This window comes from Prionailurus viverrinus, chromosome E2 (assembly GCF_022837055.1).
Source record: "Prionailurus viverrinus isolate Anna chromosome E2, UM_Priviv_1.0, whole genome shotgun sequence".
Taxonomy (NCBI): domain Eukaryota; kingdom Metazoa; phylum Chordata; class Mammalia; order Carnivora; family Felidae; genus Prionailurus; species Prionailurus viverrinus.
In genome coordinates this window covers 43,729,776-43,746,313 of record NC_062575.1, presented here as the reverse complement: position 1 = coordinate 43,746,313, position 16,538 = coordinate 43,729,776, and the positions used below count along the sequence as shown (strand labels likewise).

The window sequence follows — 16,538 nt, the reverse complement described above, 5'->3', positions numbered from 1 at the left end:
GAAGTACAAGACAAACACAAGCAATGTGATGACTAAAAGATGGGATCTGGGACCAGGAAAACATATGCTCTAAAGTACCATATTGGAAAAATTGGTGAAATTTTCATAGGTCTGTCAATTAGGTAATAGCTTTGTATTAATGTGATTTCCCACCTAGAGTGTTATACTATGGTTATGCAAGTAGATGTCTTGTTTTTAGAATATTCACAATAAAGTATTTAAGAGTAAAGGGATATGATGGCTGCAACTTGCTCCCAAATAATAATAATAATAATAATAATAATAATAATAAAAAAAATAAAATAATAGTAGTAATAAATGTAGAGGGAAAATAAAAATAAAATAAAGCAAACGTGGCAAAATGTTAGCAGTGAATCCCTGTGAAGTCTTTCTAGGAGTTCTTCAGCCACTGAACCCCTTTCCCTCACTATTATATTCATTATAATTCAACAAATTATAACAAATTACAAATGAAAAGGAAATGAATACGGTTAAGGAAAGGAAACAGAAAAAAAAGTCATTTGGGTGGCTGATGTAATTACCTATGCAAGGCCCATCAGGGGTGATGTTAGGCTGACTCAGGCTCACAAGGTGACCATGGGCCATGCTCAACTTATTAAGAAGGATACAGGGCAAGAACTGCAGCAGTCAGCAGGGAAGATCTGGAACTCTTTCCAGTGAGTGTGCCTGTCATAGTTCACTCACTAGGTGCAAGGAGGTGAGGTGCACATCTGGCCTTTACCAGAGCAGCTCTGATTTCAGTGTGCATGCCTCCCGGGAGGCAATCTCACAGTAATTCTGGAGGCATAGCTTCCAGGGCCTCTGCAAGGGACGTGCGCAGTTACAAGGGTTCCACACTCAGGAAACCCAAAACAGTGGTTTCCTCATCAGGTATTTATAAGTCTGTCAGTCCAGATGCAATTTACCAATGATCATTTTTACTGTAAGCAGCGTTGTCTAGCAACATAGTTGATGCATACTCTCAGGGAAAAAAACCTAGGATTAGATTCTCATGCAGAAGTGTTTTGTTAAACCTTTGCCAGTCATTTACCCCCATGAGTTTGTTGAACACTTTTAACGAAGAAAAGGACAAGTAGGCACATCTTTTGATCACCAGAATTTATATTACCCAGGGGGGTAAGGATGTCCCCTCCATATCTTATGCAACTGGACTGGTCTTTGGCCATCTGTCTTTACAGGACCTACAGTACCCTTTTTATTCTGGGAATTCTAGGAATTTTACATCAGACAATATTACATGCTAGTTTGTAACAAACAACAAACTACAGTGAAATTTATTTAAACTTTTTAGAAAAATCATCTCCCCACACCATATGCTGTTAAATCAAGAATTTTATCTAGTCTGAAAGTACAGCGTGGGTCCTTAAAATAACCAATTGTGGCTTTAAAAAAATGTCTGAACTGTAGAAAATCTTTTCATTCCCATCTATTTTCACTAGGTGGCAGCAGAGGACACTGGTCGGGCTCTAGTGTCGCACTAAATTCACTCAAGGGCTCAGTCCATAGTTTTTGTCAGACTTTGGGGTTGACCTGGGGTTACCTCTTTCGACACACAGAGAACTTTCTTTCATTGGTGACCCCAGTCCTGTTGTTACTGTAGTCCTGCTTGCTCCTGCTGGACACCACTCAGCCATGTGTCTGCTTTCGCCCTTTGCTCCCTTGTGTGCTCTCGAACATTCCTCCATGCAGATAAAAGTTTGAATGGAGTTGGAGTCAACTTGGAGGTAACACCTAGTTTATCACAAGTATGGGGTCTTCAAGTTCATTCTCTTGTCTTCGTGGTCCCCCTCAACACCCACCCAGCCAGACATGAATCCATCCCTGTAGCCGCCCTTTCTGGCCAGGTTTCTGCATTTCTGGCCAGGTCCCTTTCGTGGACAATGAACAGTTTCTCCTCTCCGTATGAATTTGGTTTTACTCCAACCTGCAACTGCCCCACAGGGATTTGTCCTCTGTCATATGTCTCAGAGTTTTCTACATCAGAGAAGGGGTAAAAGTACTTTTTCACCCACTCAGTGCTTTGTTAGCATTTCCTTTCCAATTCCTTTATCTTGTAGTCCATCGGTTGAAGAAAATTGAGCATTTGAGGGTCTTAGCCTACTGTTGCCATTACCCTGTGATGCCCACGGGTAGGTCTTCTTAGATTCGGCCTAACTTTCAGACTCCTAAGGCTAATGGAGGTCACACACGACACTATTCAGAAAATATAGGAGACTATTCAGAAAATATAGGACAGGAACCTCACATGCCACCAAGGCAGTGTCAGATATTTCCAGCCGTGGGAATCTTTGAAGCAGTTCACTCAGCAGATGGCTCAGAGCAAGAAGACAAGATCTACATTGGGCAGGTGTACAAGTTGCCCTGATTTCGTGCCCCCTAGCAAACAATATCTCTGGAAACAACTTTAAGGCATGGCCTTCAGGGTCCCCACAGGGGACTTGCAGGTTAGAAAAGGACCCCCAAGGCTACAGTGACTCCAAGTCCAGATAAAAGTTACAAACCAAGCAATGTTGCCAAGTAACATAGTTGACACATACCATCTTTACCTGTTTTCAAGAAAACGTAGAAAATTAACCAAAAATCAGACTCTCATATAATGGAGAAAAGGTTTGATACTTTATACCTGAAAGTTAAAAAAGTCCAATGAAGAAAAACTATAATACTTTGTTCAATGAAAATGAAGAAGCTCATCAAAGTGGCCAGATCTATCTATCCATCATCCATCCATCCACCTATCCATCCATCATCTATCTATCCATCCATCCATCCATCCATCCATCTATTATCTCTCTATCTGGATATTTTTTATTTGAGAAAGAGAGAAAAAGGGAATGGAGGGGCAGAGGGAGGGAGAGAGAATCCCAAGCAGGCTCCCCCGAGTATGGAGCCTGATGTAGGGCCCAATCCCATGACCCTGGGACCATGACCTGAGCTGAAATCAAGAGTCAGATGCTCCACCACTTAGCCACCCAGGTGCCCCAGATACATAATTTTTAAAAGCCTTTTCATGTACCATCAATGATTACAGAATGTAATAGGATAAATATTTCTTATATAATAGCAGCAGAAATAATAATTACTTAATACATATCATGTACATAATAATAATATACCAAAAATATTCAAGCATTACCTGAAAAATACCTTAAAACTTGACTGAATTCCTGAATAAATGAACCATGTTAATTGGATGGAAAGAGTCAATATTGTAGAGATTTAAGTGCTCTCCAAATAAAGTACAGATATGGCATAATTCCAATGAAAATCCTAACAGGTTTTTTCTGAGGAATTTGAAAAATTGATCCCAAAGTTCACCTGAAAGCATACATGTGCAGGAAATTTTTGAAAGAAAACCAGTTAGGCTTATTTTTCAAACATCAAACCTCCTAGGAAGTTATAGCATTAAGAGTGCAACTTTGGCTCAGAAATAGATACATATCAGTAGAATTGCATTATGTTCAGAAACCAATACTTTATTTAGTTGTCTTTTATGTTAATAAAACTTATGTACATAAAACAAATAAATCTTATGTGTAGAGCACAGTGTATTTTCACATGTGTATATCTCTGTTTAGCCACCACACAAAGATACAGATCATTTCCGCTACCCCAATAAGTTTGCTTGTACTTGTCCCAGTGGTTATCAGTCCCCACCCCCAACAAAAATAACCATGGGTTAGTCTGGCCTCTTTATGAACTTCATATAAATAGAATCATACAGATGTAATATTTTGTGGCTAGGTTGTTTTGATTGGCATTATATTTGTGATATTCATCCATATGCTTGCATGCAACAGTGGTTTGTTCTTCTTCATTATTGTATTCCACAGCATACGGTAGTATTTCAATTTATGAGTAAAACAAAATATGGTTGCGCATTCTATTGTTGATGGAATTGGGCTTGTTTCTAGTTTCAGCCATTAGAAATAAAGCTTCCATGAACATTCCTCTACATGTCTTTCTCTGGACATAAGCATTCATTTGTATTGGGCATATATCCAGAAATGGAGCTACTAGGTCATAGGGCATATATGTATATTTAGCTTTAATAATGCTTCCAGGGGCGCCTGGGTGGCACAGTCGGTTAAGCGTCCGACTTCAGCCAGGTCACGATCTCGCGGTCCGTGAGTTCAAGCCCCGCGTCAGGCTCTGGGCTGATGGCTCAGAGCCTGGAGCCTGTTTCCGATTCTGTGTCTCCCTCTCTCTCTGCCCCTCCCCCGTTCATGCTCTGTCTCTCTCTGTTCCAAAAATAAATAAACGAAAAAAAAATATTAAAAAAAAAATAATGCTTCCAGTTTTCCAGACTGGTTGCAGTATGGTGGGAGGTTGAGAGTTTTGATTTATAGTGGTAAATCAATTGTGGTTTTAATTTGCATTTCCTTGTTGACCTAATGATGTTGAATGCCTTTTCATCTGCTTGGATCTTCATCCATTTGGATCTTCTTCTTTGTGAAGGTCAGTGCAAGTCTTCTGCCTTTCCCCTTCCCTAAAATTAATCCAGAGATTTTCTTATTAATTTATAGGAGCCCTTTGTCAGATATATGTTTTACAAACATCTCCTGCTGGCCTGTCACTTACCTTTTCACTTTCTTAATGGTGTCTTTTGATGAGTAGAAATTTTATTAACTGATGTAGAAGTTAAGCGTATTTAATTTATAAATTAAATTGAATTAGTGTATCAGTCTTCTATGGTTACAGCTATTTGTGTCCCATGAAGGAAATATTTGCCTGCTGTTACCCATTAACATAGTCTCTTATCTTTCATCTCTTACCTTTCATATGCTTCTCAAATTGATTTTTGTGTATGGTGTGTGGTGGAGGCCAAGGTTCATGTTTTTATTTATTAAAATTTTTTTATATGTATTGATTTTTTGAGAGAGAGAGCACACATGCACGTGAACAAGAGGGGGACAGAGGATCTGAAGAGGGCTCTGTGCTGACAGCAGATGGCCTGATGTGGGCTTTAACCCACAAACTTCGAGATCATGACCTGGGCTGAAGTTGGATGCTTAACCGACTGAGCCACCCAGGCACCCCTCATATTTCCTTATATAAATATTCAACTGACCTAGCCATATTTATATTGAAAAGACTACCCATTCCCCATTAAATGTTACTGGAGGTTCTAGCTAGTGCAGTAAGGTAAGAAAAAGAAGTAAAAGTCATTCAGGTTAGAAAGGAAGAACAAAATGGTCATTATTCATTGATGAAATGACTGTCTATATAGAAAATCTTTTGGTATGTATAAAAAACTACCTAAACTAATAAGTGAGTGTACTAAGTTTTCAGGATACAAGATAAGTATACAAAAACCACTTGTATTTCTATATATTAGCAATAAACTATTAAAAATATAAAAATAATACCATTTATAATAACACTAGAACTATGAAAACTTAGAGATAAATCTGTCAAAAGATACACAAGTCCTATACACTGAAAACTACAAACATTTCTGAGAGAAATTACAGAATACCTGTGTACATGGAGATGTATACCATATTCATAGATTGGAAGACTCAATATTTTTAAGGTTTGATGTAGATTGATCTATAGATCCCTTACAATTCCAATCAAAATCTCAGCAGGCTTTGTTTTTGTTTTTGTTGAAATTGACAAACTGATTCTAAAATTCATTTGGAAATGCAAAGCATATAGCAAAGACCACTTTGAGAAAAAAGAACAAAGTTGGAGGATTTAAATGATCTGATTTCAAGCTTATTATAAAGCTATGGTAATCAGGACTATGTGGTATCAATGTCATGATAGATAAATCAATGAATAGAATAGATTCCATAAATAAGCCCACATTTACATAATCAACTGATTTCCCACTAAGTGGCAAAGGCAGGTCAATGGAGAAAATATAATCTTTTCAACAAATGGCTGAAAAAAATGGATAGCTATAGCAAAAAATTAACTTTAACTCATCGCTTGCAATATATATAAAAACTAATGTAGCATAGATCATCATCATAAGTTTAAATTTTAGAACTATGAAACTTATAGAGAAAAAGACAAAATCTGTAGGACCTTGGGGTAGGCAAAGATTTCTTAGATATGACACTAAAAACAAATAAAAATAGCTAAGTTAAACTTTGTCAAAATTAAGAATGTCTGCTTTTGAAACATGCTTTTAAGTCAATGAAAAGATTCCAGCCACAGATTGGAAGAAAATATTCACAAATCACATATCTGAAAAGACACATCCAAAGTATGTAAAAAAACTTGAAACACTTATTAGTAAGAGAATGAGAAACCCAATTTTTAAAAATGGGCAAAAGATTTGAATTGACACTTTACTAAAAAATACATGGATGACATATGCTTATGAAAGGATGTTCAACTTCATTAGTCATTAGACAAAAGCAAATTAACCTACATGAGATCTTTTAGATCTCTAGAATATCTTTTAGACATTTAGAATGTCCAATAAGTTTTGGTGAGAATATGGAGAATCTAGAACTTTCACTCACTGTTGGTGGGAATGTAAAGTGGAACAACCACTTTGAAAAACAATTTGTCAGTTTTCTTAAAAAGTTAAATATAGATCTATCATAATGAGAGCCATTCACTCGTAGGTATTAATCGAAACAAAAGCGTATGCCCATACAAAGGCTTGCACAACTACGTCGATAGCTTCGATATAGCCAGAAACTGGAAACAACCTAAAAGTCCAACAACGTGTGAATGGATAAACACATGGTGCGATATCCACATAATGGACTACTACTCAGTAATAAAAAAGGAATGAACTATTGATACACTCAGTAACATGGATGAATCCAGAAATGATTAAGCTGGATTTCTAACCCCCTCCAAAGCACATAGTATATGATTACGTTTATATACAACTCCATAAAGTGCAAACTAATCAATAGTGACCAAAAGCAGATCTATGGTTATGTAAGGAATAGTTACAGTAGACTGCCTGGGAAGAGGGATTACCAACGGGCCGAAGGAAATTTTCGGGGGTGAGGGCTATGTTCACTCTTGATTGGGGTTTGAGGACTGAGAAGGCCGGACACTCAGATGGCCGGCACAGGTGATGAAGACGTGGCTAAGGCTAGAGCAGCCCAACAAGCAAGTTGCCAGCGCACCAACCACCAAGCCATCGCTACCTCCCAGCCTGCCCCGCGTTATCAGGCGCAGGCGCAGAGAGGTGGGCGGAGGAAGGGTCTGGCCCCAAGGGCCTGTGGGTGTGATGTGGCCCTCAACCCCGCCCCGGCCGTGGCCACACCCCTCTCCCCGCCTCCTGGCTCGGGACGCCCCGGGCGAGGTGCTGCTGCGGTCGGTTGGGCAGCTTTTTGGTGGCAGGTGAGTGAGGTGCAGCGTCGGCGCCCGGCGTTATTTGCACCGGCTTGTCTGCCGGAGGGGAAGGCGGGAAGTTGTGGGTACCGAGTGGGTTGATCTTCCCCCGTTCCTCTGCTCTCTTAGGACAAGAGTCCTGTCGGGAGTGGGACGACTACCCAGGGGACGCTCCCTGCATCCTCGCGTGGGCTTCAGGGGCACTGTTGCAAAACAGATGCAGCACCTGAGTGGTTTTCTTCCTGGGAGGGGAGTTTTCGGTTTAAATACGGCTTCCTTCCCGAGCTTTCTTCAAAAATAAAAAGAAAGTCCTCAGCCCCGTCTAGTAATGAGAGTTCTTAGGGGCGGCTCCATTAGATGGCCAAAATAAAGGTGTGTTTTCGAAGTTTTTCGTGATGCAAAACAAAATAAAATATATTTTTATAAAAATATTGTTCTACTCAGTTTCATTTGTGAAGACCTCCTTAAAATGTAATATATGCGTGCCAATATAGTATGTGAGTGCTTGAGGCAACTGAGGCACAGATAGGCAATTTTGCCTCCCAAAGATTTCACACCTATTACTTGGCAGAGTCAAGATCAGAATCTCATTATTCTGGCTTCAGAGCTTGTGCTCTTGACTATATGCTATTGCACTCTGGCCACTTTCTTGTCAAACTGTGGGTAGGTATTTACTTCAATTGCCTTTTTTTTTTTTCTAATTTTTTTTTTTTTAAGAATAATATGGCTAGATCCTGGATACTAATTTGCCTCACTAATAAATGAGGCAAAAGTTACCCAGGGAGGGGTGCCTGGGTGGCTCAGTCTGTTAAGCCTCTGACTCTTGGTTTCAGCTCAAGTCATGATCTCAGGGTTCATGAGTTCAAGTGCCTAGTCCGGCTCTGCACTGTCTGTGAGAGCCTGCTTGGGATTCTCTCTCTCTCGCTCTCTCTCTGCCCCCCCCCCCCACTTGCTCTGTCTCTTATTAATTAATTAAATAAATAAACTTAAAAAAATTAAAAATAACATTAAAAAAAAAGTTACCCAGGATAATCTGATGTGTCCCATTCATACCTGAACTTGAATGACATCAGTTAGGAAATTGTTATTTTACTCATAATCAAGTTATGAAAAACATATTTATGACTCAAAACACTCCTTGTTTCATTTTAGTCTCAAAATAATCGAATCTATATGGGAGAACACCTGCGGTTTTATGATAATTTCCATTCTTTAGAGATACAGTGTCTCCCCTTAATGAGGAGGGCCATCTTCACTTCTGCTGGCCCCTCAGTCCTCTTCTGGGCTGCACAGTAGCTGCTAGTCAGCTGAATCGACTCAAAAGCAGCCATGACTCACGAGTGCTTGGCAGGCTGCTAATTTTTGTTTTCCTACCATAGCAATTGTTAAACACACAGGAACAAGAATAAAAACTCAATAGATGACAAACCAAAGCACAGATTTCCCTTACAAAATGGCAGTGCAGCTTGTTCTTCTGTGTAGGCAAAACATTTTAAGTGGACTTTAGAGGTTGTGGTTATGTGGCATCTCAGTGGTACATGTTCTGCATAAATAGATGTACATTTTTACAGGTGAGATTTTATGGTTTTGTAGTTGCCATCACATGTCCTCTGTCTGCCTCCAGCCCGGAATCAGATCTTATGATACTTGGCTGCCCTTGTTCTGTGATCATATTGGGGAATCTTGGATCCAGCTTGGGTCGAATCCTCTGTTCTTCACCTCCCCAGACCCACAGCCTTCTGTGAAGACAGGTCACCCAGCCCCAATTGGCAGCTGTCTTTTTCAGCTTCCTTTTCTTTTCTTTTTTTTTTTTTTTGTTTCAGTCTGCAAAATTTTTTTTTCATAATTTAACTTTATTTTTTATTTTTATTTTTATATTTATTTATTTATTTATTTATTTATTTATTTATTTATTTTTAATTTACATCCAAATTAGTTAGTATAAGTGAAGCAATGATTTCAGGAGTAGATTCCTTAGTGCCCCTTACCCATTTAGCCCATCCCCCCCCCACACACAACCCCTCCAGCAACCCTCAGTTTGTTCTCCATATTTATGAGTCTCTTTTGTTTTGTCCCCCTCCCTGTTTTTATATTATTTTTGTTTTCCTTCCCTTATGTTCATCTGTTTTGTCTCTTAGAGTCCTCATATGAGTGAGCTCATATGATTTTTGTCTTTCTCTGACTAATTTCACTTAGCATAATACCCTCCGTTTCCATCCACGTAGTTGCAAATGGCAAGATTTCCTTCTTTTTGATTGCCGAGTAATACTCCATTGTGTATATATATATATATATATATATATATATATATATATATATACCACATCTTCTTTATCCATTCATCCATCGATGGACATTTGGGCTCTTTCCATACTTTGGCTATTGTCGATAGTGCTGCCATAAACATGGGGGTGCATGTGTCCCTTCGAAACAGCACACCTATATCCCTGGGTAAATGCCTAGTAGTGCAATTGCTGGGTCGTAGGGTAGTTCTATTTTTCGTTTTTTGAGGAACCTCCATACTGTTTCCCAGAGTGGCTGCACCAGCTTGCATTCCCGCCAACAATGCAAAAGAGATCCCCTTTCTCCGCATCCTCGCCAACATCTGTTGTTGCCTGAGTTGTTAATGTGAGCCATTCTGACAGGTGTGAGGTGGTATCTCATTGTGATTTTGATTTGTATTTCCCCGATGATGAGTGATGTTGAGCATTTTTTTCAGCTTCTTTTTTTTTTTTAATTTTTTTTCAACGTTTTTTATTTATTTTTGGGACAGAGAGAGACAGAGCATGAACGGGGGAGGGGCAGAGAGAGAGGGAGACACAGAATCGGAAACAGGCTCCAGGCCCCGAGCCATCAGCCCAGAGCCCGACGCGGGGCTCGAACTCACTGACTGCGAGATCGTGACCTGGCTGAAGTCGGACGCTTAACCGACTGTGCCACCCAGGCGCCCCTTTCAGCTTCTTTTTAAGAAAAAGAGCTTTCTTGCAGAAAGCAAGACTCCTTTGTCCCAAAGGAACTGAATTCCTGGTTGCCAGTGCTGGGACCTGTCCCTAATCCAGTAGGCCTGGGGCTGCCCTCTTGCCACCACTGTGTATATCTGTACCTTGTCCACTGAGATGATTTTCTTATTCTTGAGCCTAACTGGCTTACTGTTTTTCTCTTTTTATATTTTATCATTCACTCTAGGCTCTCAGAGGAGAGGAACTGTCCGTTTTGTTCATCACTGTATCTTTAGCATTCAGAATGGAACCTGACATATGGTAGGTATCCAGTAAATATTCATTGAATAAATAGAGGAACAAAATGCTTTGTTTTGAAAAAGGATGTGTTAAAGTGTAAACTTAGGAATCATCCAGAAGTGGAATTTGACATGTTCTCCTGGATATGCATTCTGAAGAGCAAAATATGGCAGTGTTCCAATATTAATCTCTAGTTGTCTTCGTCTCTCATTTAAAACCACATACAAACTTTCTAGTCTTATCTTTGTTTCATATCTAATAGCTTTACTTTATAATTTCGTCAAGACATGAAAAGAATAATTAGATCATTTTCATTAGCAACATATTTCTGTAGAATGCAGAATTCTATTTAAAGCTGCTAATTTTATCAGGTCTTTATTGTACTAGTTATCAATTTCTGGGTAACAAATTACCCCACAGCTCAGTGAGTTGAAACAACAGTCATTTTCTCATAGTTTTGTGGGACAGGAATTCAGACAGAACACAGTAAGGAAGATTTATTTATACTTATTTATATGTGAGACCTCATCTGGGGGCTGGCTGGGCATGTCTGTCCTCTCATGCGGTCTCAGGACCTCCCTACATGTGTCTCCAGCAAGGGGGCCATAGGGTAGTTGGAATTCTTACATGGTGGCTGATGGCTCCAAGAGAGGCTGTTTCAAGACTCAAGAAACGGAAGCTGCTTGTTTCTTAAGGTCCGGGCCTATGACTGGCATAGCATCACTCTTGTATTCTGCTGGTCAGAGCAGTTAGAGAACTTGGCCAAATTTAAGGGACAGTGACACCTCTAATGGTAGCAGTACCCCTTTCTGGCCATCTTTAGTCCAACACATTGACTATAGAAAAAAGTATCTTTGTTACAAGGTATCTCATAACCTGCCATGCTCTGGACTTTTCTTTTGTAAATAGCATCCCTAACAAAAGCAGTTCAATTTTTGTTCAAACATATTCAATGAGGTGAAAGTAAGCCTTTGTTTTGATCTTAAACCAGCCGCTAACGTCAGCTTTGAGATCAAGTGAATCATAAAAATGGACAGTTGATTTGACCACTAAGAGCCCTCATTTTATAGCTAATCTTTTTGAAGTTTGTACAGAACCTCAGTTAAAGCAACAGTTATGGTGATACCCAGGGAAAGTGGGAATCTCCGGGGTGCTGAAAATCCAAATCATGCATGATGCCAATGTGTTGAATGTAAATCCTCTAAGTTGCATTTGAAGTAGAGAAAACCAGCTAAGAGGCAACAGCTGTAATCTGTGGAGAGGAGACGTGGTCCTGGCATTATAACAAGGCAGCTAGTTAGCAGCAGTGGGTGCTGTTGAGGCTGACTGGACAGGACTTTTGCACCTGGGTGTGGGAGAGGAAGGGATATCTGGTACCTCCACACGTTGAGTCTTGGTGGCTGGAGATGGGGACTCCTCTCCCTGAGGCAGGGAGGGAGGATGAGCATGTGTTACTGAACTGAGATGATTATGAAGTCCAAGATATCCCACTCGAACCGGAAACATGAATGCATAGTTCGCAGATAGGAAACCAGAATGGTCAGGCCTCTGTTTGGGGACTAGATGACTTCATTTTTTAAAAATTTTATTTATTTTTGAGACAGAGAGAGAGAGAGAGAGCGCACGTACAAGTGGGGGAGGGACAGAGAGAGTGAGGGAGACCCAGAATCCGAAGCAGGCTGTAGGCTCTGAGCTGTCAGCACAGAGCCCAACATGGGGCTTGAACCCATGAACCGTGAGATGATGACCTGAGCCGAAGTCTGACGGTTAACCGACTGAGCTACCCAGACACCCCAGGGACTAGATGACTTCAGACATTACATTCCCTGGGTGTGTTCGTAGACTAGACCAGGTAGCACTTGGCCTATTGTTTCGCTAGGAGTTTAGATATTCTTTTACAGGTAGCATAAATCTATCAAAGAGCGTTTAATGAGGGAGTGAATTTTAGGAAGGGTTATGAGTTTTAGGAAGGTCACTCTTTTGGCATTGTAGAGAAATAAATAAGAAATGGTAAGTCCAGTTATAAATCTATTTCACCAGTCCAGGGGTATGAACTAAGCCTGGGTCATTAGTAGTGAATATGAAGGGGCAGATTTGAGAGCGTGAAACTCTCAAGGTAATAGAGCAGATGAAGAGGAAGAGGGAAGTCTAGAATGGGTTGGACTTGAAGACTTAAATAAATGGTGATGTGCTAACTAAGATAAAAAATAGGAGGAAAAGGGAAAGAAGAATGAGGTTTGATTATTTATGTTAATCAGGGTATAATTTACATATAGTGAAATGCATAGATCTCAAGCATACAGTTCGACCGATTGGACAAATGCATGTATCTGTGTAAGTCATAGCTCTGTCAAGATATAAGACATTTCCATCACCCCCAAAGAGTTTCCTGTTGCCTCTTCCCAGTGAGTCCCCTGTCCGGAAGCAACCGTTCCTCTGATTTCTCTCATCAAAGGTATGGGTTTTGCCCATACCTTCTAGGTACTACTCTGTGTCTCACTGAGTGTAGTGCTTTTCTCACTGAGTGTAATGTTGCTGAGATCACTCTGTTTTTATGTGTATCAGTAATTCATTCCACTTTGTTGCTGGGTAGTTTTCTCTTACGTGACTATGCTACGGTTTATCTCTTTGCCTATGGACACCGGGGCCATTTTGAATTTTGTCACTGATATAAATAAAACTCCTATGAACATTCTCATACGAGGCTTTCCGTCGACATACGTTTTTATTTTTCCTTGGATAAATACCTAGGAGCGGGATTGCTGAGGTTTAAGTTAAGAAAGTGCCTAGGAGTGTTTGTGTGCCGTTTTACACTCTACCAGCAGAATGTCAGAGTTCTGGTTGTTTCTCATATTCACCAACGCTTGGTGTTGTGGGTCTTTTTGCATATCATCCCTGCAACAGGGGCCATGCTGCTCTTTTCCGTATTGTTCCAGTTTTAGCACATGTGCTGCCGAGGCGAGCACGTCAGCCTTCTTCATATTAACTATTCTGATGGGTGTATGGAGGTATCTCATTGTGGTTAATTTGCATTCTGCTGATGATTTATGATGTTGAGACCATTTTCATGTGCTCACTGGCCTTTCATATGTTTTTTGTTAATTGTCTATTCAAGCCCTTTATTACTAACTTGTAGAAGCCCTTTATCCTGGATACAAATCTTTTGTCAGATACATATATGTACTGAGAATATTAACTCCAAACTGCAGCTTTCCAATTAATATTCTTTTAAAAAATATTTTTAATCTGGGGCGCCTGGGTGGCTCGGTTGGTTAAGCGTCCGACCACTTCACTCAGGTCATGATCTCATGGTTTGTGGGTTCAGGCCCCGCATCGGGCTCTGTGCTGACAGCTCAGAGCCTGGAGCCTGCTTCGGATTCTGTGTCTCCCTCTCTCTCTGCCCCTTCCCTGCTCATGCTCTGTCTCTCTCTGTCTCAAAAATGAATAAACACTAAAAAAAAAAAATTAATTTTAGAGAGGGGGGTGGTGTAGAGAGAGACAGGGAGAGAATCCCAAGCAGGCTCCACACTTCGTGCAGAGCATGACGTGGGGCTCAGTCCCATAACCCTGAGATCATGGCCTGAGCCGAAATCAAGAGTCAGACACTCAACCAACTGAGCCACCCAGGCACCCACTTAGTAGTATTTAGGCACCCCGGCAATTAATATTCTTAGTAGAGTATTAAATCCTGTGTCCTGGGAAGGTGATTGTAAGTGGATAAACTCTCCCTTCTTCAATTTATATATTCTAGTCCTCTTGATCAAACAAACACTCTAGAATCCAATCTTATAGGTGCTCTCCTGGCTTTTGCTGGCACATGCTAGCTCCCTTTGGGGTACAGTCCCTTTCCTTCCTTATCAGGCCCTATGGGTTATATTGTGGGTCAATCCTAATTTTAAGGTTCAGTCACCATTTGGAGATTAAACTCCTGGTGGTTAGGAAGGACAGGTCCTGAGGGTCCACATCCCTGCAGAGATGGGAGTGGGTGGGTGAGCGTTGTCTTGGGGGGGAGCAGCCTCTGTGTGATCTCCACAAGGGGGAGATGAGAGGTTAGCTCTTAATGGGAGGGGGTGAGCTCCTTCTGTAGGCTCAAAGGGCTCAGAGGAATCTAGGTATTCAAGTTTTTCAAGGACATCAATCCAGATAATTCATTCCATTTCTTCTCACTGGGCCCTGACCTAGGTGCAGCAGACCTCCTTCGTTGGGAATGTATCTTTCCGTGGAGTTTGGCTCCTGTGACCATTAAGTCTTGGGACTGGTCCCCGGCTCCTCTGCCTTCCCACAGAGCAGATGAGAGCCTGTTTGTTTACTCTTAAGGAGGCCGTGGTGGTTTAGAGATACGTCTACACGTTCTTTGATACTCTTCCCTTCAGGAGGTGGGGCCAAACTGAATAACCGGCTTGCCAGTTTCTCTTTTAAGTAAAAATGACATTCTATCAAAAGAGTGGCTAGGTCCGCTTAGAACTCAAATGATCACACACATGCTTTTCCTCAAGATAACCATTGTACTTCAGTATGTCACAGAAGTGCTTCCCGCATACCTCATACGTCATCTCATAGTACGTATTATATTAAAATGGTTTTTTAAAAGATTTTATTTTTTAAAAAATGTTTATTTTTGAGAGAGAGAGGGAGAGAGCATGTGCACGCATGTGTGCACACGCAGGGGAAGGACAGAGAGAGAATCCCAAGTAGGCTCCCTGCTGTCAGCTGGGAGGCCAGCATGGGGCTCACGAACCATGAGATCAAGACCTGAGCCTAAATCAAGAGTCAGTTGCTTGGGGCGCCCGGGTGACTCAGTTGGTTAGGACTCTGACTTTGGCTCAGGTCATGATCTTGTGGTTCATGAGTTCGAGCCCCACATAGGACTCTGTGCTGACAGCTCAGAGCCTAGAGCCTGCTTTGGATTCTTTGTCTCCCTCTGTCTCTACCCCTCCCTCACCTTCTCTCTCTCTCTCTCTCTCTCTCTCTCTCTCTCTGTCTCAAAAAATGAATAAACATTAAAAAAAAAAAAGAGTCAGACACTTAACTGACTGAGCCACCCAGGCACCCCTTATATTAAAATGTTAAGATTTATATTCAAGGGAAAGATTTAGGAGCATTAATAATATTTACTGCTTCATCAAGACAGGCGCCTCTTATATTAAAATGTTAAGAAGATGTATATTCAAGAGCAAGATTTAGGAACATTAATAATATTTACTGTTTCATCAAGAACATTCTTGATGAGTAAAACTGGCCCTGCCTCCCAGGCCCCACTGTGAGGGCAGGGCTATGAAGAATACAATGACTCTGACAGTTTGGTGCTGCAGCCTTGATTTGTGCTAGGACATCAGCTCCCCTCTGGTCACATCTGCTCCCCTGCACCTGGGGGAGCAGATAACTGCTATCCTAACTTCTCATGTGCTAGATAAAGTTTTGCCTGCTTTTGAACTTCGTATAAATGAAACCACAGAATACGTACTTTTTCATGCCCAGCTTCTTTTGCTCAACATTATGTTTGTGAGATTCATATGTGTGTGTTGTTGCAGTTTATCCATTCTTATTACTATTTATAATTTCCTCGTATAAATCTTTGTCCCTTCTGTGACCATCGTTCCACTTGGGGTGAGCAAAGCATGTATAGAGAAGGTGAATCACGATGTTGTGCACCTGCCACTAATGCAACGTTGTATACCAACTATACTCAAATAAAAAAATTAAAGAATACCTGCATGTTTCCGTTGGTATTTACCCAGGAGTAGAATGGCTAGGTTGTAAAACACGTGTCAATTCAGCTTCAGCAACTGCTGGTTGCTTTCCTATCATGTTCTTTTTTTTTGTCTTTTTGAAATAATAAAATTAGATTGGAGAAACAACTTTGATTTATGTATAACAAAATAAGAGCTGTGAAAATGTGTATTAGGTTGGGGAGTCAGTTTGGGGCTACGTTGTTCAGAGCCTGAAAGCCATGTGAAGGTCAGGTGGGCT

General features: G+C 40.7%; 1 non-coding gene across 1 annotated transcript; it reads right to left on the bottom strand.

Moving 5' to 3' along the window:
• Positions 1-13,426: 13,426 nt before the first annotated feature.
• Positions 13,427-13,534, bottom strand: LOC125153873 (U6 spliceosomal RNA). The gene has a single exon (XR_007147613.1). It is a non-coding gene; the product is annotated as a U6 spliceosomal RNA (small nuclear RNA).
• Between the last annotated feature and the right edge of the window lie 3,004 nt (positions 13,535-16,538).